This window comes from Phacochoerus africanus, chromosome 6 (genome assembly GCF_016906955.1).
Source record: "Phacochoerus africanus isolate WHEZ1 chromosome 6, ROS_Pafr_v1, whole genome shotgun sequence".
NCBI classification, from domain to species: Eukaryota; Metazoa; Chordata; class Mammalia; order Artiodactyla; family Suidae; genus Phacochoerus; species Phacochoerus africanus.
The window spans coordinates 58,483,909-58,507,921 of NC_062549.1; the positions used below are offsets into that span (position 1 = coordinate 58,483,909).

Sequence of the window (24,013 nt, forward strand, 5' to 3'; positions counted from 1 at the left end):
CTAGACATAGTTCCCAGTGCTAAACAGCACAATCTCATTGCTAATCCATTCCAAAGGCAATAGTCTGCATCTATTAACCCCAAGCTACCACCCCACTCCTTCCCCCTCCCCTTTGGCAACTACAAGTCTATTCTGCAAGTCCATGATTTTCTTTTCTGTAGAAAAGTTCATTTGTGCCGTATATTAGATTCCAGATATAAGTGATATCATATAGTATTTGTCTTTCTCTTTCTGACTTATTTCAGTCAGTATGAGAGTTTCTAGTTCCATCCATGTTCCTGCAAATGGTATTATTTCATTCTTCTTCATGGCTGAGTAGTATTTCATCATGTATCTATACCACATATTCCTAATACAATTATCTGCCAATGGACATTTGTGTTGTTCCCATGTCTTGGCTGTTGGGAACAGAGCTGCAGTGAACATGCGGGTGAATGTGTCTTTTTTAAGGAAACTTTTGTCTGGATATATGCCCAAGAGTGGGATTGCTGGTCATATGGTAGTTCTATGTACAGATTTCTAGGGTATCCCCATACTGATCTCCACAGTGGTTGTACCAGCTTCCATTCCCACCACCAGTGCAGGAGGGTTCCCTTTTCTCCACACCCCCTCCAGCATTTGCTATTCTTTTCCTTTGTCTCGGACTCCTCTGTTAATCCTCTTCTCCTGACCCTCCTGGGGAGGGAGAAATGCTATGCAAAACTTCTCTGGTAAAAAAAAAAAAAAAAGAATGAGCTCTTTTGTCTAAACCTATAGACCTAGACTCTACATGGAAAACATGTGCTTTTCAAAACCATGTGAGGCAGCGAATGCTTTTGCTTTTAGTTTTTGCTTAAAAGGTAGAAAAGTTCTGCCTCAAAATGGATTGTGGCTTTTCCTTGTGTGAAGTTGTGCAAGCTGAAGATAGCTTTTAAACTAATATGATTTTATTTCTTTGTCTGTTTATGTGTTAAATTTTTATTTTATTATTTTTTGTCTTTTTGCTATTTCTTTGGGCCGCTCCCGCGGCATATGGAGGTTCCCAGGCTAGGGGTCGAATCGGAGCTGTAGCCGCCAGCCTACACCAGAGCCACAGCAACGCTGGATCATTAACCCACTGAGCAAGGGCAGGGACCGAACCCGCAACCTCATGGTTCCTAGTCGGATTCGTTAACCACTGTGCCACGATGGGAACTCCTATGTGTTAAATTTTTAAGACAAAAAGTACAAATAAGCCATCCCTTCCTATTCCATGGAGGTTAATTTTGCCTTACTTTTGGCAAAATTTATAGTAATAACATGTTTTAAGTTATTTACTCTTTATTGAGTATTTTGTTTCCAGTCAAATAGAATTCTAATGAGGAAGAGCTATGTAATTTTTCAGTTCGTAGTATCTATTTTAAAAAGGAAGAAACAAAATTAATTTTAATAACACATTTTCATTCAATATATCCCAAATTTTATCTTTCCAACATGTAATCTCTGTAAAATAGTAATGAGATATTTGACGTCCTTTTCTTGTGGTTGGTTTTTCAAATCTCACCGAATATCCCAGTTCACATTTATAATCATCAATAGCTGTTTGTGGCTGGTTTCTACTCTGTAGTCCAACATGATTCTAAGCACAAGGGAGTGCTGAGGGTCTTACACAATTCTCACAATGGCCTGATTGTTAATTTCACTGACAGATAAGGGAAAGGAAGCACAGAGGAGTTGATTGAGATGTTTAAAGTCACACAGCCATCTGGAGGCCAGAAATTGATTTTAGCCCATTGTGACTGTAGAGTTTCTGATCTTAATGTTATGCTTTAGTTGGTATTATTAATATTTGGCTAAGTCTCTGATAAAGTCAGAATTAGGTACCCTTCTTTCTTTTTTTACTGCTTGTGTAAACTTGGTAGAGAGTGCTGAATTGGCATATCCATTGGACTAAAATGTTTTTGTGGTCAGAATGTTATTATAAGAATGGATTTATGTTGCATAAGTACATGCTGTTCTTTTGAAATGATGTACCTTAACACTGCCCCAAAGGGATTTTATCTATGCAATTCTTGGCTCTTCTACTGAGTCAATCAGAAACAAACAAAAAAAAAAAGAACTGATTTGTGGGTGGGAAGTGGGGTTGAGCTCAGTGGAGAGCCTACCACATTTTAGTAATTACCGGTTTCATGTTAATTTGCGGAATCAAAGTCATATCTTGTATCATGATTCCTTCCAAGTTACTTATGTTTCTTTCTTTAAAAAGAAAATAAAAGGTACTATTGGTAAAGGAGTTAGCTCTGCTGGCAACAATATTCTTTTAAACATTTTTTTTTTTAAATTTTGTTTATAATGAGTAATTTTTTTCAGGAATATCTGTTCATTCTTCTTTCACTAAGAATTGTTAAGTAGAATTATTTAGCCAGATCGTTTAGCTTTATTTGCACTCACTTTTTATAATGTAAGGTGCCAAAATATTTCACGTAGAAACCTAATCCGTTTTTACCAGCATTCTCATGCAGTGACTGTCATGGAAGATCTCCTCAGGCTACAAATGAGAAGCAGAGGCTGTGTGATGTTTTCAGTCTCGAAGGCTCTTGGTGATGGAACTGATGGAGAACTTCAAGTGAGTTTGATCAGCAGTTCCATGAGGACCTTGCCTGTGTGGTGGTTTTCTAGAAACCTGTTCTCTCTGGATTTCCTGGAGTTGGTTTAGTTGCACCAGGGCTGTGGCCATGTTGTGTGGGCCTTTGTCAATTTTCAGTGTAACCCTGGCAGAGATGCAGAAAGGAAGGGTGACAGCTACACATCTCCTGTGCTGACTGGCTGGAGGAGGGATGTAGCAGAAAATCCTGTGTAGTTTACAGGAGATGGAATAAGTTCCATATGTTGCCCACGCGGGCAGACAGTCTTTGTGTACACAGTCAGGGCTGTCCCAGTGCCTATATTTAATTTCCACACAAAATAGGGGCTTTTCTAAAACCCTCACCACATTTTGCTGTGTGCACAATTCAGAATATTTTCCTTTGTGAATCACACATTGAGAAAAATAGTGTTCTACCCACATGAACTATTAATTTATTTCCTTATAGAAGATCATTTTCTTTTTCTCTTTCTTTCTTCCTTTCTTTTTAAAAATTCATGTTTAAGTTTCAGGTTGAACCAATAAATAAAAAGAGCAGGTTGATTTTGCCACTACCTTTCTTCTGTCACTAGCTTCCAAGCCTCTAACTTAATTTATCTTCTCTGTCCTTCTCTCTCTCCCCACACAGTGAACGTAATTGTTAACTTGTAATTAGTTCAGCAATAGCATTGCTTGAGACCTTTTCCACTATTTATATTGCAACCTCTCTAAACCCATGTGCTAAATTTAAGCAATAATAACATTTGTAAAGAAGTCTGGCCAGGCCTGGCTAGTATTCTATTACTGTCCTGGTGGGCCTCATATTCTAGAGGTGTGAAATTAAGCAATAATGAATTAGTTCCTTTTAGAGAAAGCAACTACATTTATTGAGAACATTATATGTCCCAGGTATTTGCATGTAATCTCCCTTAATCCTCACCTGAAACCACTGAAAAAGGTATCATACATCTTCATCTTGCACTTGATTAAACAGGCTCAGAAAAAAGTTACTTTGATTATGAACAAGCAGCCAGGAATGGGCAGTGGTATAATTTGAGGTCAGGTCTTTCTGTTACTGCAACTCTTGCTTTTTCTGCGACATTCTTCTGTGCCATAAGCAGAAACTCAATCTACTTGAGAAACTAAGAAGGCTCTCCTTTTTTGCTCAATTTAATTTTCTTTGCAAACTTTATTCATAACTAGAGAGTCGCTGGTAAGCATATACTGCTCCTTCTATCCCAGTTCCCTAAAGAGAGAAACAAAACCTGGATTTGCGGGGGGGGTGTTTAACAAAATCATTAACAATTTCCTAAAGAGTTCATCCATATGCTGCTGAGAAAAGAGAATGGCCTTCTTTAAAAATTATCTTCTGTAATGAAAATGATAAAAGTTTTTTTTTTTTCTTTTAGGGATGCACCTGCGGCATATGGAATTTCCAGGCTAGGGGTCCAATTGGAGCTACAACTGCCAGCCTAAGCCACAGCCACAGCCACATGGGATCCGTGCCTCATCTACAACCTACTCACAGCTCACACCAACCCAGACCCCCGACCCACTGAGGGAGGCCAGGGATGGAACCCACATCCTCATGGATAATAGTCAGATTCATTTCCACTGCACCATAGCAGGAACTCCTGATAAAATTCTTTATAGAAGGTTTTCTTGTGCACACAATGGATTTTTTCCCTTTGGATGTTATTTTTCTCACCTATAATACATGTAAATATAAATCAGTTATCAATATTAAAGTAACTTTTTCCCTTAAAATCCAAATGACTGGTTTTGAAAAGAAAAAAAGCATTATCAAGATTCTCTTATCAACCTCACCATTTATTATCATCCTATGACTTTCAGTTTAAACAAGATTTTTCTAAAACTTTTTTTTTTTTTTTTGCATTTCATGTTATGCAAAGCCTGTTCTACTTTCACTTTCCATAACTTCCCCTACAAACATTTCTCCTATTTCTGAAACCATCTTAAGGGGATTTGGCAAGAAAAAGTATAAGAGATATATGAATCACTTCCTACCCTACAATTAACACAAGAAGAGAGAACTCAGTGAAAACAATAATTCCTCAGGCATATGTGGTTTTTGTTTTTAAGCCAACATAGTTTCCCTCTGAGTTCATCAGCTGCCATTTTGTAAATGAACCTTTTGCTTGCAAAAATCAACTTTAAGTGCTTTAGCAAATTACAATTCATACTGCTCTCATCATTTAATATAAGAGTATACTCGGCAATTGATCTGCAAGATTATTAAGGAACCACCCTCACTGGCAAAAGCCCCAGGAAATCACTCTGAACCAGTTGTCTGGGAAAAACAACCTTGTAATGTTTGCTCTATGCATAAGGTACATTTGAAGGATGTGTAAACATAGCAACATACATTTAAAATATGAGCAACTTTTTTTTTATTTCCTCTCTGTTGCTTCAGAGACTGGAGTACTAAATGAAGAAGCTACTTTCTGTATGGCCAAATGTAAGCAATAGATTAGAGAATGGCAATCTTAGATATCTCATACTTGCTTAGATCTTTGACAAATGTGTTTTTATTTATTTATTTTATTTTTTTATTATTTTTTTTATTTTCCCACTGTTCAGCAAGGGGATCAAGGGGATACAGTACATTTTTTTCCCCCACCCTTTGTTCTGTTGTAACATGAGTATCTAGACATAGTTCTCAATGCTATTCAGCAGGATCTCCTTGTAAATCTATTCTTAAGTTGTGTCTGATAACCCCAAGCTCCCGATCCCTCCCACTCCCTTCCTCTCCCATCAGGCAGCCACAAGTCTTTTCTCCAAGTCCATGATTTTCTTTTCTAAGGAGATGTTCATTTGTGCTGGATATTAGATTCCAGTTATAAGTGATATCATATGGTATTTGTCTTTGTCTTTCTGACTCATTTCACTCAGTATGAGAGTCTCTAATTCCATCCATGTTGCTGCAAATGGCATTATGTCATTCTTTTTTATGGCTGAGTAGTATTCCATTGTGTATATATACCACCTCTTCCGAATCCAATCATCTGTCGATGGACATTTGGGTTGTTTCCATGTCCTGGCTATTGTGAATAGTGCTGCAATGAACATGCGGGTGCATGTGTCTCTTTTAAGGAGAGTTTTGTCCGGATAGATGCCCAAGAGTGGGATTGTGGGGTCATATGGAAGTTCTATGTATAGATTTCTAAGGTATCTCCAAACTGTTCTCCATAGTGGCTGTACCAGTTTACATTCCCACCAACAGTGTAGGAGGGTTCCCTTTTCTCCACAGCCCCTCCAGCACTTGTTCTTTGTGGATTTATTAATGATGGCCATTCTGACTGGGGTGAGGTGGTATCTCACGGTTGTTTTGATTTGCATTTCTCTTATGATCAGCGATGTTGAGCATTTTTTCATGTGTTTGCTGGCCATCTGTATATCTTCTTTGGAGAAATGTCTATTCAGGTCTTTTGCCCATTTTTCCATTGATTGATTGGCTTTTTTGCTGCTGGGTTGTATAAGTTGTTTATATATTCTAGAGATTAAGCCCTTGTCGGTTGCATCATTTGAAACTATTTTCTCCCATTCTGTAAGTTGTCTTTTTGTTTTCTTTTGGGTTTCCTTTGCTGTGCAAAAGCTTTTCAGTTTGATGAGGTCCCATGGGTTTATTTTTGCTCTAATTTCTATTGCTTTGGGAGACTGACCTGAGAAAATATTGATGATGTTGATGTCAGAGAGTGTTTTGCCTATGTTTTCTTCTAGGAGTTTGATGGTGTCCTGTCTTAAATTTAAGTCTTTCAGCCATTTTGCGTTTATTTTGGTGCATGGTGTGAGGGTGTGTTCTAGTTTCATTGCTTTGCATGCAGCTGTCCAGGTTTCCCAGCAATGCTTGCTGAATAGACTTTCTTTTTCCCATTTGATGTTCTTGCCTCCCTTGTCAAAGATTAATTGATCATAGGTGTCAGGGACAACTGTGTTTTTAAATCATTAGTGAGAAAACATTTTCTTATTAATTTTGCATTCCTGAAAAATGTCTCCTGCAACATTTTTAATATTTCCAGGAAAAATAGGTACATTAACTTATAGAAAACTAAAGAATACAGATAAATAAAAATTGGACTACACGTGAACCTGGGATCTATGGTAGGTATGTATGCACGTGTGCATATATATATATATACATACATGTAAAATATATCAACATGTACATGCACACACATGCACACATATTGTCAAAGAAAAATTGCACTGGACTGAGTTAAATAGATGAGGAAGACTTTATCCAAAACTACTGCAATAGAGATCAAGATAGGGTGATAAAAGAGAACTCAATTCCTCTGAAGCAAAAGGCAGGAAAATGTTTAAGCACTGAGATGAGCTAGTGAAAAAGTAGTACAGAATATTAGGGGAAGGGTTGGTCAACATGATTAGGCCATCTAGCTTTGCTTTTGCTAATCGTCTTCTGCCTCAGTTAGGCTCCTCTTCCCAGCAGGAGACAGGGGCTCTATCTTCCTTGATGATTCCCTGATGTCCAGGTCCTTGAGAAATACATTCCTAGATTATAAATCTGGTCAGAGGCTGGGAGACATTTCACAACTGACAGGGACAAATAAGTGACAACTGCAAGTTTTCTATAGTAAATGCTCTACGAAAAGGGAGGTTAGGGGTTCTACAGTCAGGAAGAAACCTGTCAAATAACGTATATATATGATAATGTAGTAATACACATATTGATATATATTGATACATAAAATAATGCAATGATAATGTAAAGTACATGTAATGTTGATATATTGATACAAATAATAATACAAGGATAATATCAGGCATGCATATATATCTAGCATCTTATCTTGATGTAACTTAAATATTTCTATATATTAGTCCCACATTTGTGAACAGAAAAGTTGATGTTATATCAAGATAAGAGGTAATTTATTAACAGCTATGCATTTTCAAGAATCTATCAGGCAGCATTTGGAGGAAGAATTACCTCACACTGTTACAATCTCCATAAATATTGCACACAACAGTTTAAACATAAAGCTCTTACATAAGAGGAGTGATATTCATATTTCCATTTACAGCTTGCGAACAATCTAAAAGTCAGTTTTTCTGGAAAGTGTGTGGGCCATCAAGATTCTATTTTGTCAAGAAAAACCTCTGGGATGTTCATAGTGAAAACAGAAGCACCTGGAAAGAATATTAATAAACAGTGGTTAGGGAGATTTCAATTAGAGATAGAAAGTGGTTCAGTAAAAAAAAAAATCTAGGCAAATGAGGAAATATTAGTAGAGGTGAATTACTAGAGAAAATACAAGCTTTCTAGAGATCAGTTTATGGTAACTCTCACTTACGACCTTAACTTTGAATAATTTTTTTTTCTTATATAAGGTAGAAACATCTTTCCTTTCCATTGAAACAAACTGCAATAAACCTAAAAAACGAATCTGGGAGTTCCCAGGTTAAGGAGTTTGTGACATCACTTCTGTGGTGCAGGTTCAATTCCTGGCCTGGGAACTTCTGCTTGCCATGGGTGCAGCCAAAAATAAATAAAAAATAAAACAGAATCTGGGCAAAGAATAAAGAAATATATTTCAAGTGGAGAGACGATGCATTTGGCAAGGATGCAATTCAAATTCTTATATGTGAAATGTTAGTAATAATTATCAAATGCTGCATATATTGTATATAGACTGTCACATATAACAAAAGCTGCTATTATAGTGTAGAATATAGGACTATTTCTATGATATTCGTTAAGTTATTCTCCATACGTATTTTTATATTTTTCATCAAGTCCTGTGGTTAAGAAAATTCTTTTCAAAATAAGGGTTCCCAACTGCCAACTCCAGTCAACATCCTGGTTTTCAGAATAAGAAACATGGAATTAGAGGCATTTAAAAATATTTTCCTTGTTTAAGGGTTGCTATTCAATGTGCAACTATGCAGTGATGTACAAGCTGCTCTTCTATGAGAATCAATTATTCAGATTCCTAAAAATTATTAATGAAATATTTTACATTTTTTTTCATACTAAGTCTTTGAAGCCAGGGAAAAAGTCTAACAACAGTAAACTGAGATTCACTTACTTATGAGATATATCAAGAGATAAATCATGCATATATATATGAAGTCTCAGAAAAGAAATTTCAAGATAACAATGGATGAAAAGGAAAACTCTTTAAAGGACAATTTTTTTTTTTTTAGAGAAGTTTTATGTTCACAGCAAAATATGTGAAAAAAATGAGAATTCCCATATACTTCCTGTACCTACACCCTCCTCCACTATTAACACCCCAGACTAGAGCAATGCATTTGTGACAACTGATGGACCTGTACTGAAGCATCTTTATCACTTGAAGTCCAAAGTTCACCTTCATGCTTACTGTCTTACAGTCTGTGGCTTTTGACAAATATATAGTGATTTATTAAACAAATACTTATGCAATTTTACTGCCCAAAAATCCTCTGCTCTGTCTTTTCATTGATTCTTCTCTCCCATTTGGCAACCACTAATCTTTTTACTGGCTCCATAGTTCTGCCTTTTCCAAAATGTCATATAGTTGCAATCATAAAGTTGGTAACCTTTTTAGATTAGTTTCTTTCTCTTAGAAAGATACACTTAACATTTCTCCATGTATTTTCATGTCTTGATAGTTCATTTCTTATTATCATTGACTAACATTCCATAGTCTGAATGTACCCCAGTTTATTAATTCACTCATCTGCCAAAGGGCTCCTTGATTGTATCCAAGTTTTGGTAACTATCAATAATATAGTACCTACTTGAGTAGAAACCTTGATGTAATACAGTTCCTTTGCTCCAGAGTATAACTTCTTTGAATATATACATTTTCTCCCAGGTGCATTTAAATATTAATTCATTTGATATCGCATAGCACATTTTGAGTCCTAACTTTGGCAGAAATCCAGTCTTCTACTTTTATGCAATGTATTAACAAACAATTTTAATTGGATTCATTGAGACCGTAATATCAACAAGATGTGTTCCTTATTCGAAGCTGAAATCCTTAATATTTGCTTTCCCCTTTCCCTCTTTGCAAGAAATACTTCTCTCATTCCCTTAGCCTACCTACATCACACATCAGTTAAGACATTTTACCAGGGATGCTTTTCCTCATCTATTCAAGATGAGAGCAAGGTTTCCTGTCTCATGGCTCATAGTAACCTGGCTATATCAACTAGCATTAGTAATTATTCATTAGATTGCAGGCTGTAAGGAAATATGGATAATGCTTGCTTTTCCAGGCCTTGAGCACCTAATGCAGTGCCTGGCACACAGTAGAAGGTTTATAAATAAATAAATGAATTAATTAATGTGTTAGTAACTAGATAAATGCATAATATAAATAATATTCATAAAGCATGATACAAAGTAATAATATTCACCTTTCTATATTACATTCAATTTTATCAATAACAATGCAGAATATAACTTCAATAAATTTTGATGAAATGCATTAAAAACATTTGTAAATGAGTATACACTATTCCACGGTGAGAGAAATAAAATACATAAAAGCTATTGCTACATTCTTGTCATACTCAATATTATTTATTACATATTATAAACACACACTCTTCCTAGCATCATATCACCTATAATATTATAATTTCTGTTTCATTCCCATTCCCTTTAAAATCCATATCTAACCTTTAAACTTATTGAATTGCATTGTTTTAAATGACTTCTATAACTTGTCAAGGTCATATTATGGTCATGTTGAATTTTCATCTTGACATTTAAAGTGATAATCAGTCTTAACAACTAAAGAGAACTGGATATTACTAAGTTCACAGACTTTTCTATCATCTTAGTCTCAATGAAAATATTAAACAGCTTCTGGCCCAGGATTGACCTCTACATGTAAAACTTCTGTCCACTTTGGCTGACAAAGAGCTACTAATGAATTTAATTGTTTCCAATGAATAGGTCTATGATGCTTAACTATTTTTATCAGTTTGTGAATGAATTCAATTATTAATATTTTGTAATATTAATATTTAATGTCTGTTTTCAAGTTTGGATCAAAAGATGTTACTACTTGTCAAAATACATTACTACTGTCAAAATAGATTCATAATAAGAACAATTAAAGTAAAATTTTAATCTGCTACCATATTTATTTCCTTTCCTGCATTGTTCCCATTGTGCCACTTCCTTACTTTGTGAATCTGGCAGCTGCATGTATGATGTCCTTCTCTAGATGCTGTGCCATGAAGAAGTCTTTGTAATTATAATAGGTGATCATCTATAACAGATAATAAGATAAATGTGTTTGTGCATTCCCAATCACAAGTTCATGTCTTGGACAATGAAATGATTTTACGTGTTGCTTGATTATGAGAATTTTTTCCTCTGAATAAGTATGACCTTATTTTGCCTCTTTATGCAATTATCTGTTTATAGTTCTACCTTTGCCCACTAGACTGGATACTCCTTCAAGACAAATGAATAATTCATCCATCTTTGATCCCCAATGCTTGGGACACATAAGTATTTGTTTAATAAATCAAGCACTGGTATGCTATAAAGTAGGAAAATTTGGAGATGTGAGTGGTCAAGAGGGAGGGAATTAAATGCCCCTCTGAATTCTAAGAATAACATACTTAGTATGGGATGGGCGAGTAATCAAAGGGGCTGACTAGTTGATGGGCAGTATGTATTCCATTTTCAAATTCTTTATTATGAGCATCCCTGAGTGCACCTTGAAATGGAAGATAAGAATTTCTATTTTATTTTGTCTGATGAAGAAATGGTATGTGTGTCTATTCTCATGGCCTCTGTTGCTTCTCTACAAATATTTCTCCAATACCTTGATGCAATTATTTTCAAGAACCTGAGAGATTTCAAAGGCAAATGACAAAAAAATAGATTTTTTTTTCATTTTCTGGTGTTTGGAAAAACACATAAAAATATGTTTAAGATTTTCAACCATATTTAGATTTCATGAGATTTTACTCATCTTCCAGAAGAAAAAAAAATCATTAAATAATCAATATGATAAGATGCATATATAGGTATATAAAATCATTCTTTTAAAACAGCAAATAATTTATATTCCCATTGATGATTTGCAAACTTTTAATAGGAACTAAGTTTATTTCTTTCTAAGTCGTCTCTAAACCCCCCCCCCCTTTTTTGGCTTTTTAGGGCTGCACCTGAGGCATATGGAAGTTCCCTGGCTAAGGGCTGAAATGGAGCTACAGCTGCCAGACAGCCACAGCAACACCAGCCACATCTGCAACCTACAGCCTACAGCATAACTCACAGCAATGCTAGATCCTTTAACCAACTAAGCAAGGCCAGGGATTGAACCCGCATCCTCATGGATACTAGTTGGATTTGTTTCAGCCGAGCCATAGACGGGAACACCCCAAACCCCATTTTATTTTATTTATTTATTTATTTATTTATTTATTTTTTTGTCCTTTTTTTTTGTCGTTGTTGTTGCTATTTCTTGGGCCGCTCCCGCGGCATATGGAGGTTCCCAGGCTAGGGGTCTAATCGGAGCTGTAGCCACCGGCCTACGCCAGAGCCACAGCAACGCGGGATCCGAGCCGCGTCTGCAACCTACACCACAGCTCACGGCAACACCGGATCGTTAACCCACTTAGCAAGGGCAGGGACCGAATCCGCAACCTCATGGTTCCTAGTCGGATTCGTTAACCACTGTGCCACGACGGGAACTCCCCAAACCCCATTTTAATACATTCTCTGAAAATTTTTTCGCTTTGACCACCCTAGATGCATTCTAATAAACAATAGATGATTTTTAAAATTTTCATTTTAAGTGTAAATATTAAGATAGGCTAAAAATAGTACAATGAATTCTACAACTTACCATATGTTATTTGTACCTGATCAAAATATTTTCCAGTAATTTTTGCATTTTATTTGCCTTTTGCTCTATAATGACTAACCTTTTTCTTTCACTTTGCAATCTGGATTTTGATATTTCATATTCAAGTTTGCTTTTAAATAAATTTCTACTCTTATTTTTCCTCTGTTCTGGATGCTCCATTTTCAAGAGAAAATTTGTTTCCATAAATACTGAATGTCTTCCTACCTGGAGGAATTCTAATACAGTTACCTTATGTTTTGGACATGTGCCATTGTCTTTAGGAAGGCTAAACGCACATGCTATTTTTAGTAGAAAGTTATAAATTATACTTTGGGGGGTAAGTTAAAAAAGATTATTTAAATCATTCAACTGAATACGTTTCAAGCATATTGATAAGGATTTTCAAACTAATTTTGTGTGTGTGATAACCATCCATTAAAGACCTAAAATGAATGCCTGCTATTTTAAAGCATAATTAAACCAAGGAAAAGCTGTGCATAACTAGCATGTTCTGTAAAAATAATTGGCTCATTAACTAAACTAACAGCCCATTCTCATTTCTAGATTTTAATTGAAGAATGGGTGGAAATAGTAAGGTGAGCTCATTGCCCAATATACATAAGCATGAGACAATTAAAATTTCTGTACAGATGCCCATATTGCTTGAAATCTTATGAATATTGTTGTGGAGTACAGGTGAATCATGCTGTGAAAGAAGCACATATTTGACTGTTGTTTATGTGTTCACACTCACACACTCGTGTACACACACAATTTTTGTCCCCTCCCCTTTTATTTCACTCCCATTTCCTCTTTTCTTAGATAATTGTTTTCACAGATGTAATATAAATACTTCAACCCATGGCCTAATGTTTTTACTATATTCAAGTAAATCCATGAAAAATAGACGATTGTTTTCAGACTTAAAATTTTGTGTACATGTCCTCATGCCAAAGATATAATCCTAAAAACCATTTATCACATATTTAATCAATTCTTTTGATTGAAGTATGCTGCCGCATCTTAAAAATGGTTTATATACATCTTCTGCAGCATAAAGTGGAATGTTTGAGTCTTTTTTTTTTTACTTTTTAGGGCTGCACTCACGGCATATGGAAGTTCCCAGGCTAGGGGTCTGCAGCTGCCGGCGGAAGCCACAGCCATGGAAACACCGGAACCAAGCCTCATCTGTGATTTACACCACAGCTCATGCCAATGCCAGATCCCCGACCCACTGAGTGAGGCCAGGGATTGAACCTGAATCCTGATGGTTACTAATCAGATTTGTTTGATCATTGATATATATTGATCTATTTTTCTTTTATTTTTCCAAGTTTTATCCTTTTTTGTATTATCCTTGCTTAATCACGTTTTCATTCTCTTTTTATGGTCTACGATTTTATGAATCATATGTGCAGTATTTATTTTTATTGATTTCTGAAAATTTTAGTATGTATTCGTAACCTTGAAAAGCCTGAAACGAATTATCTCTTCTTCCTAAGTAGTTCATGGATCCTTAAAATTTTAAATCTGATTTCTAATATTTCAGTATATTATCTAATGTTTTAATTTTACTTTGTACCTACTCCTATTTACTATTATTTTAAAAAATAATAGTAAAGATTATTTACTATGAATAATGATGGTTATTTACAATGAATGGTTATTTACTATGAATAACGATGGTTATTCAAATTCAACCATTACAAATTTCTTTGCTCATCATTGTTCAGTGCACCCTACTTCTTTTTATGCTTATTTTCTCTCTTGCTAAAGACCGTTCTTTGTACATGGTCTCCAGTCTTGAGTAAAAATACATGAGATTTATGTGAGAAGTTTTAAAGTTCTCATTATTCAAGCACCATCTAGATCACTTAGGTTAAAAAAAAAAAACCTCGAAATATAGGATTCAGTCATCAGACTATTTTTTTTTTTTTGTCTTTTTGCCATTTCTTGGGCCTCTCCTGCGGCATATGGAGGTTCCCAGGCTAGGGGTTGAATTGGAGCTGTAGCCGCTGGCCTACACCAAAGCCACAGCAACTCGGGATCCAAGCCGCGTCTGTGACCTACACCACAGCTCACGGCAACGCCGGATCCTTAACCCACTGAGCAAGGGCAGGGACCGAACCCGCAACCTCATGGTTCCTAGTCGGATTCATTAACCACTGCGCCACGACAGGAACTCCCAGACTATTTTTTGATGCTCCTCAAACAACTCCAATAACTGCTACTACTGCTTTGATCTTTTTTTTTTTTTTTCAGTTACAGTCTGTGTGTGGTAATTCCTCTTTGTCTCATATGAATGAAAATGTCTTTATTTCTTGTTCTTGAGTAATTTTTTAAATGAGGTTTAGAATTTTAGTTTGGATAGCTATATGTCCTCAATACTTTGAAGATATTATTCTATTGTCTCCCCACATCTATTTTCTTTCTGAGAAAACAACAACAGATATTTAAACCCAGCCCTCCAAAATAAGGCATATTGTTTCCAGGGCCCCCTTGAATTTTTTAGCTTTGGCTCCAACTCCCTACTTTAATGTTGAATTTGTTTTCCCCCCCTAAGTCCTAGGACTAGGGATTCCCCTCCATCCCAATTTTTGTTAAGTTTGTCCATTTATTATTTGTTGCTTTTCATGAGTTGCTGTATGTAAAAGCAACAGGTAAAAGAAAACACATGTATGACTATGTGTTCAAACTGGAAGAAAAAAATTCCCAGTATCAGTTCAGCCTATCCTATTGACTGAAAGCAACTCCTTTGCTTTTTTTTTCCCTTTAAAATTAACTTGAATGTTCTGTCTTACATTCAATACACAGCACTTTTCACCCTTCTTGAAATGTCTGTGCTCAGTGAGGACACAACTTGACTTGTCACAAATACTGTTCTTCCTATATGTGACTTCATGCAGAGTTCCATCCTGCCCCATATATGTAGAATATTCTTATACTTTATTTCTAACTGGCAACATTTCTTTGTTTTTCAACTTACTTCTAAGTTTTACTTTTAGCAGGACTGTAGAGATACACACTTACATCTTAATGGATCCAATTGGACTTAAAAGAATAGATTTCTGTATCACAGGGGCATTTGTCTTTACAGATACTGCTTTCTATTCTCTGCACCTGTTTTCATGTTATATGCCCAGTGTGACAGGAAAGGAGTTAATTTATTGAGTGTTATAGATAATAAAGATTCCAGCAGACTAATGTCATTTAGTATTGTTTTCATTATTTCTGTGAATAACAACAACAACAATAACAGTAATATAAAATGTGATTTCTACCTATAGCAGTCTCAGTTTTTCTTAAATGCAGTAGAAGGCCCTTCACACTCTATTTGTCAGCTTGGCTTTCAGGTTTTTATTTTGTTGGCTAGAAGACAGATAAAGGGGATTAGGGACCGAACTGAGCCTGGTTTCTGCTAATCTCCAACTTGAATTCTTTCAAGGGTTGCAAAATATGATTCAAGTATTTCACAGGCCTTTATAACCTGAGCCGGACTTTGTCATCTGTCTGGTATATGTGCCATCATGGGTGGATTTGGAACTGACATTTTATATCTCTGATCTCAACTGTATAAATATTTGTTTAGAGTGACTATCAACATAGCACACAGGCATTCTCCTCTGATGTATAGATGATAGCATAGTTTTTAACTGGGGCCCTATGCACTGGGCAGGCACAAATTGACAGAGGACAATGAGGCGAATTTTCAGAGAGTGTAGAATTTATACTTTTCTTAGGTAAAATGTAGAGGGGTTGCTTCTCTGCCAAAAACCATTTTTAAATAATTTGGGTTACATTAAACATATCTCGGTACTATTGTACTATGGCTGTGTAAATTGTTAACATTAGGGAAAGAATATTAGGAACTTCTCTGTATTCTTCTGCAAGTTTTTCATAAATCTCAAATTATTTCAAAATAATAATTTTTTAAGACAGAGAAACTTAAGAGGTATTTCAGCCAATTGCCATGCATGACTTTTATTTTGATCCAGAATAAAACAATAAGCTGTTGAAATAAAAAACACTTGGAATTGGGAAAATTTGAACACTGAGTGGGTATTTAATGATATCTAAAAAACTTGGTTTCTTTTCAGAAGGGTAATAACATTGTTGTTATTTTTGTTAAATAAATCTTTTCTTCCAGAGGTAAATGCTGGAATATTTACAAAAAATTTCTCATATATGTAGCCATGTATCTGAATCTATAATGGTGAGTTGGTTTTCTCAAATACCTTATATGTAGAATCTTCCTTTAGTTGGAATTAAATCGATCAAGGTTCTACTTTTTTTCCCATATTATCTTCCAAGGCATTATCTCCTGGGAAGTCTGTCTTAAAGCCCCAAGAGAAACAATTAAGGCAATATTGTGTAAATATCCTAACCCTTAATAGATGAATTAATATTTTTGAAGTTTTAGCTCATTTCATGAAGATGGGATGAAGTCAATATTAGCGGCATTGTCATTTATCAGTAAGTTATTTGTCAATATACTCAGTATGCACACAAAATCTCTAGTTTTAATGAGAGAAAGGATCACCTCAAATATTTAGCAAATCTTGAAAATGATATGGATTGAAATAACAGGCATATAAAGACACAAGCTTGGAGAGATTTAGCGGCATTTATTTCTAACTAGTTTTTCTCAGATGAGGAAGTTAAGGCTTACACTTTAGCGTGATTTGGAAATCCCTCTAAAAATTATCTGACTTTCTCTTATATTAAAGAGTAATTTAAAATTTTAGGAAGAGTGGAAGTGATCAAATGAATTCCATCACTTAGCCAACAACTTTTTGAACCATCACCTTTTGACAAATATTGTACAAAAACTGGACTGAAGAGATGAATTACAGCACCCCTAGTTCCAAATCACTAAAGAAAAATCTCCTCATCTTAGTCTATGTTGAGGTAATTAAAGATGATGCCATAAAAATTTATTTTAAAATGTTAAATGTGTAAAGTTAGAGTATTTTGTTTTTGAGGTTAGGATATCTTGTTTTGATTCTAATGATGCTGAAACTAGATAGTGATTATATTTTATGTTTTTTTTTCTTTCTGTAGCCACACCTGTGGCATATGGAAGTTCCCAGGCTAGGAATCAATTGAAGCTGCAGGCCAATGCCTCGGTCAAGGCCACACCAGATCCAAGCTGCATCTGCAGTTTATGCTGCAGCTTGCAGCAATGCTGGATCCTTAACCCACTAAGTGAGGTTAGTGATTGAACCTGCATCTTCAGGGAAACTATGTTGGGCTTTTAACCCACTGAGCCACAATGGGAACTCCAATTTTTTTGCATAATTTTTATGGTAGTAAGATAAAAGTTTGATCACATGATGTAAATGTGGTCCTCCAAGGTGATTTTTTTTTTTTTATTGTTAGGGCTGTTAGTGTTGTTACTGATAGAAATTTCTCTAAACTATTAGAGAAAAGGTGGCAATTGATATCTAATCAAAAACAAGGACAAACTAATGAATAATTAAAGAATATGTATCACTAGTAAGCTAAGGAAACACAGTGGTGGAACTTTTGCTTATCATAAAACTTTAACAATGAGTAGGTGTTTTCTAGGTGTCTCAGATTTGGGAATATATGCTATTAACCAGTGATGGATCTCTACAGTAAAATTTAGAAACTTTTCTTAGGTATTACATTTTGCTTAAAGCCACAGCATTGGAAAGGTGCTGGTGGAAGAGCCAAGCAAAAAGATCCCTTTCATTCCAGAAAATCTCTTGAAAAAGAGGAAGGCCTTTCAAGCCCTCAGAGCCCCCTGGGGGAAAGCAGGCACTTTGCAAAAGAAAGAGCAGAGGAAAGGAAAAGAACTCAAGTTTAAATGACTAGAATGGTTCCTCCGTGATTCCTGGTGGGCAACTACTTGACAGAGTGCACTTTAGACAACTAGATGTGAATCAGTCTCATGGCTTGGAGGTGCCAGATAAATATTCCTTGGCCTTTGTTGTACACATCCCAAGAATTAATGGGGTGAGTTTATTGGTACAGAGGACCATTGCAAAACTTACTCTGAATAAGATTTTCAGTGGTGTCTTGATGAAAGTAACCCCTCAAACCATAAAAATGCTTCGTACAGTGGAACCTTGGATTTCCGAAACTTAAGCCTGTTAGGGAACTCATACTGAAACATAGAAAAGCCAAGGTCAAGAATAAAATCATCCCTCTTATGGAGAACTCTGTGATTGAGGAGCACCTGGGAAAGTTTGGTGTCATTTGCTTGGAAGACTGCATTTATGAAATTGCCTTCCCAGGGGAATAATTTTCAGACCATCTCAGGGTTTTTGCACCCTTTCCAACTCTCAGTGGCCCATCATGCTACCAAGAGTAGAGTGAGCTTCCTCAAAAAAGTGGGTTCACCTGTCTGTTGAGGTGAATGCATCAATCAGTTCACCCAGCAATTGAACTACCCCCAGGATATTTGAAAGTATGGTGCACTGGAACCATGCGTTTTTGTTTTATGCAATTGTCACCCAGTATCTTCAAGGAAGATTGTTTTCTTCTATATCTTTAGAAACTGGAAGGGAAGGGTCAGGGAAAGATGGTAATTTTCACAGCAGGTGCTTTTCATGCCATCCCAATTCCAGGGAAAAGTTCCTGTGTGTTTTCTGCCATGACCTTCATCTACCTCTGAAAGTAGCAAAAGACTCATGCTATGGAGGAGGGAGTCCTGTGCTGTCACATCTTCTATCCCAAGGTTAAATGTTGATGAAGGAACACCCAAGCATGAATATAAGATAGCAGTGGACCAAGTTTAGCAGTATACTTGAATCTGGGGGTTCCTAGGGCCTTGTTTTGGAAAGAACTTCAGTACAATTAAAAGAAGAAGTGCACACAGATGATCGTAGCTACAAAACAGAAACAGATCACAGACGTGGAGAGCAGATTTGTGGTTGCCAGGGGAGAGAGGGGAGAGTGTGGGATGGCTGGGGAGTTTTGGGTTGGTAGATGCAAACTGTTACATATGGAATGGATGGGCAGTGGGGCCCTACTGTACAGCACAGGGAACTATGTGTGATTGGGTCACTTTGCTATATAATGGAGATTGATGAAACATTATAAATCAGCTATGCTTTAATTAAAAGAAAAGAAATGCACAAAAAAAATAAAAGAGAGAAAGTTCACTTAAGACCTGTACTTCTAGAGTTCCTATCATGGTTCAGTGGGTTAAGAAACCAACATAATACCCATGAGGATGCAGGTTTGATCCATGACCCCGGTCAATGGGTTAGGGATCCAGAGTTGCTGCAAGCTGCAGAATAGTTCACAGATGTGGCTCGGATCTGGCATTACTATGGCTGTGGCACAGGCTGGCATCTGTGGCTCGGATTCGACCCTATCCTGGGAACTTCCATATGTTGCAGGGGCCATTAAAAAAAACAACAAAAACCTTCTGGACAAGATGGAGTAATAGGAACTGGATTTACTCTCCTGGCTTAAACAGCTAAAAATTAATAAAATATATTAAACAATAATTGTTTAGGTTTTGAACAACAAGCAGCATAGGACAATGATTATATAAGGCTGTTAATTATAATCATAACCCATAAAAAGCAGTGGCATAATATTTTATGAAATAGAGTCAAATGTTGGTGTTTGAACAAGTCCCTGGTCATCTGTAAAAAATAAAGCTGGATTCTTTTTTCATATTTATTAACAAAATAAAATTTTTAGGGATGAAATATTTAAATATGTTAAAATACTACAATACTAGAAGGAAATATTTTTTCTTTAATAACATTTAATTTTACAAATTATTTTATCGTTTCGTGTGTTGCATTTATTCCTTTAAGAGTATACAAATATAATTTAATACATGCAGCATCAACTAGAGTACTCAACACACAAAGAGTATTCAATGGATATAGTCTTAGTAGTAGGACCAAATTAGCCCTATACTAAATTGTTTCAGTTGCACCCTAATAAGGCTTACAAACAAGCATCAATTGATCAGACTATTTCTTAACTACTTCCTAGAACAAAGTTACAAATCTTAAAAAAATACAAAAATGCCCAGGATCAAATAAAGTAAAATTCATAGTATCTGACATGTAATCTACAACTACCAGGCATGCAAATAAGGAAAATATAACCCATAAAAAAAGAAAAATCAATTAGGAAAAACAGACTGAAAAATGATGCAGATGGTATAATCTATAAGCAAACACATTCAAACAGTTACAAGTGCTTTTATAGGTTCAAACAGGTAAAGAATCAACATCTTAGCGATATAGAGGATAAAATAAAATAACCCAAACTGAGATCCTAGAGATGAAAAATACAATTTCTGAGATGAAAAATAAATTGGATGGCATTAAGACAGATAAGACAATGCAGAGGCAAAGATTTGTCTCCCCAGAGAAGTAAATTTGAATAATCATAATCTGTCCCATTGAGTAGTACAAATATTAAGTCTGAAATGAAAAACATCAGCTTGGTCCTCTCTTTACATTTCAAATTTACATTCATTTTTCTGGTTGTGTTTCCAAAAATAATTAAAATCATGAAAGTTGTCTTTGATGGCATTAAAATTAAGAATTTATGGATTTTATGGATTATCCTGCACAATGCAAATGTCTGAAGTCTAAATATTATATTTATATATTTTTTGCTCATTAGCAAAATGAAAGCATGAATGTACAAAACAAGTTATGGAGGAATATAGGAAAGTAAAGTTCTTACTTAAATATAGTTGGTTTACATAGTAAAAAAGGTGATGCTTACATCACTAGCATTAGCATTTTTTTTTTCTGAGAAACGTGAGTCAATTTAAAAGGTAAATGGGAAGATGAATTTAAAGAATGATAATTACATTTTAATATAAATATCAATCTTCATTTTTTTTGTCACTGATAACATACTCTGCAGAAAATTGTAAGATATTCAAAATACTTGTTGAAGGGTGGGAAGCCAAGATTTTCAGTTGCTATAGAGGCACATATTAGCAAATACATTTTTTTTTGAACCTCAGTACAGAAAATAATGCTCTTTATGCTAAGAGAACCCTTTTTTTTTTTTTTGTCTTTTTGCCATTTTCTTAGGCTGCTCTCACGGCATATGGAGATTCCCAGGCTAGGGGTCGAATCGGAGCCGTAGCCACCGGCCTACGCCAGAGCCACAGCAACGCGGGATCCAACCCGCATCCGCAAACTACACCATAGCTCAGGGCAACGCTGGATCTTTAACCCACTGAGCAAGGCCAGGGATCAAACCCTCAACCTCATGGTTCCTAGTTTGATTCGTTAACCACAGTGCCAGAACTCCGAGAGAACCCATATTAAGTTAAATCCATCTCAGAGCGCCTCAGAAAAATAGGATGTGCCATGATGAATCTATCTTGCATATCTTGTAATTATTTGTGTATATATGTTATGTATCTATATCTTCATCTAAATATACATCTACATCTCCTAAAATAATATCTTACATATAATGAAGTCATATAGTCCAGTAAGTTGTTCTGGTGTGGTAGTCCTTGAAAAAATTATTATTAATTATAGTCCCATTTGTCTTAAAAAATGTGAGAGAAATACGCTAAAAACTTGAGCTATATTCTGACTGGATTTGTGTTAGTAATTTTGGTACAGCAAATAATTAATTTACTATAAATTATTTAATTCCTCAATTATTAGAAAGAAATATTAAACTGAATCTTTTAGAGCTGGTAGAATTTGTCCCAGAAGATAATATCTGTGCTTTTCAACCTTGTGCTGAGAGAAGTATATCACTGGTGAACAATCAGACAAATATATACATTATTATTTTTAAAAATTATTATATTTGATTTACAATGTTCTGTCAAATATATACACTACTAATATAGGTTATTATTTAGGGTTTTATAAACAAATTGTTATAGAAATAGTTATTGACTTTTCCCCTCAAGGGAACAAAATGGCATTTCCACTGTCATTTTCTGTCCTCTTGCAAAGAAAGTAGAAAGGTAGATTCCATCTGGTACACTTCTCTAAATGGGCTGTTGAAGTGAGATGTCTTTGGTTTTTTTTATTTTAATAATTTTTATTTTTTCCATTATAGTTGGTTTACAGTGTTCTGTCAATTTTCTGCTGTACAGTAAAGTGATCCAGTCACACACACACACACACACACACACACACACATTTTTTTCACATTATCCTCCATCAGATTCCATCAAAGTTACTAGATATAGTTCCCTGTGCCATACAGCAGGATCTCATTGCTTATCCACTCCAAATGCAATAGTCTGCATCTATTACTCAGGCAAGAATTGCACTGGTTTTCATTAAACTCTTGAAGAGGGTGTAAATTGTGCAAGTCCTGTCTAACATTGTGATCACCTGACAACCGACATCAAATTAAGCTTGTAACAATTAAGACAGGTACACAAGAATAAAGACATTTTTCATCCTTTGACTATATTGTCACCACAGTCTCACTACAAAGAAACTGCACCCTAAAAACAGTGATGAGATCCAGACATTCCAAGTTGTATGAATGCTCTCATCTGTAATGTTGTTGAGTGCAGGTTTCTTCTTCCTGTATAATCCTTTTATTTTTCCTACTCATATATGGCTGTGACTTGTAAAGTTTTACAATAGGAAAGTAATCTGCTATAACAGCTCACTTGAACAACACATTCTAATATGGACCGAAGGAAGTGTTAAGATCATCACTTTTCATTCTGGCTTACTTCACTTAGTATGACAGTCTCCAGCTCCAAATACCGTATGATATCACTTATTTGTGGGATATAAAATATGGAACAGATGATCCTATCTAAAAATAACAAACAAACAAACAAAAAACAGAAACAGAGCATGGACAAGAAGAGCAGAATTGGGGTTCCAGGGTGGCAGGAAAGGGGAGGGAGTGGGAGGGACGGGCATTTTGAGGGTTTCTGGGGATGCAAACTGTTATATCTGGAGTGGCTGGGCAATGGGATCCTACTGCACAACAGAGGGAACTGTGTGTGATTGGGTCATTTTGTGGTACAACAGAGCTTGATGAAACATTGTAAATCAACTATACTTTAATAATAATAAAAATGAAAAAATAAAATAAAATACAGCTATTAACAAAAATAGAGTCCTTTTGTTCATTTGTGTAGGGGCAATGTATAGAAGGGAAAGATCATACATGCAAAAGAGATCACTGAAAACTATACCTAGAACTACATATGACATAGCAATCCCACTCTTGGGCATATATCTGGACAAAACTTTCCTTGAAAAAGACACATGTACCTGCATGTTCATTGCAGCACTGTTCGCAATAGCCAAGACATGGAATCAACCCAAATGTCCATCAGCATATTAGGAAGATGTAGTATATATACACAATAGAATGCTACTCAGCCATAAAAAAGAATGAAATAATGCCATCTGCAGCAATATGGATGGAACTAGAGACTCTTGTACTGAGTGAAGTAAGTCAGAAAGAGAAAGACAAATACCACATGATATCACTTATATCTGGAATCTAATATTTGGCACAAATGAACTTTTCCACAGAAAAGAAAATCATGGACTTGCAGAATAGACTTGTAGTTGCCAAGGGGGAGGGGGAGGGAGTGGGATGGACTGGGAGCTTGGGGTTA

General features: G+C 35.6%; 1 pseudogene; it reads left to right on the plus strand.

The window, feature by feature from the left end:
• Nucleotides 1–16,125: 16,125 nt before the first annotated feature.
• On the plus strand, nucleotides 16,126–18,860 carry LOC125128672 (60S ribosomal protein L7-like 1; annotated as a pseudogene).
• The last annotated feature ends 5,153 nt before the right edge of the window (nucleotides 18,861–24,013 follow it).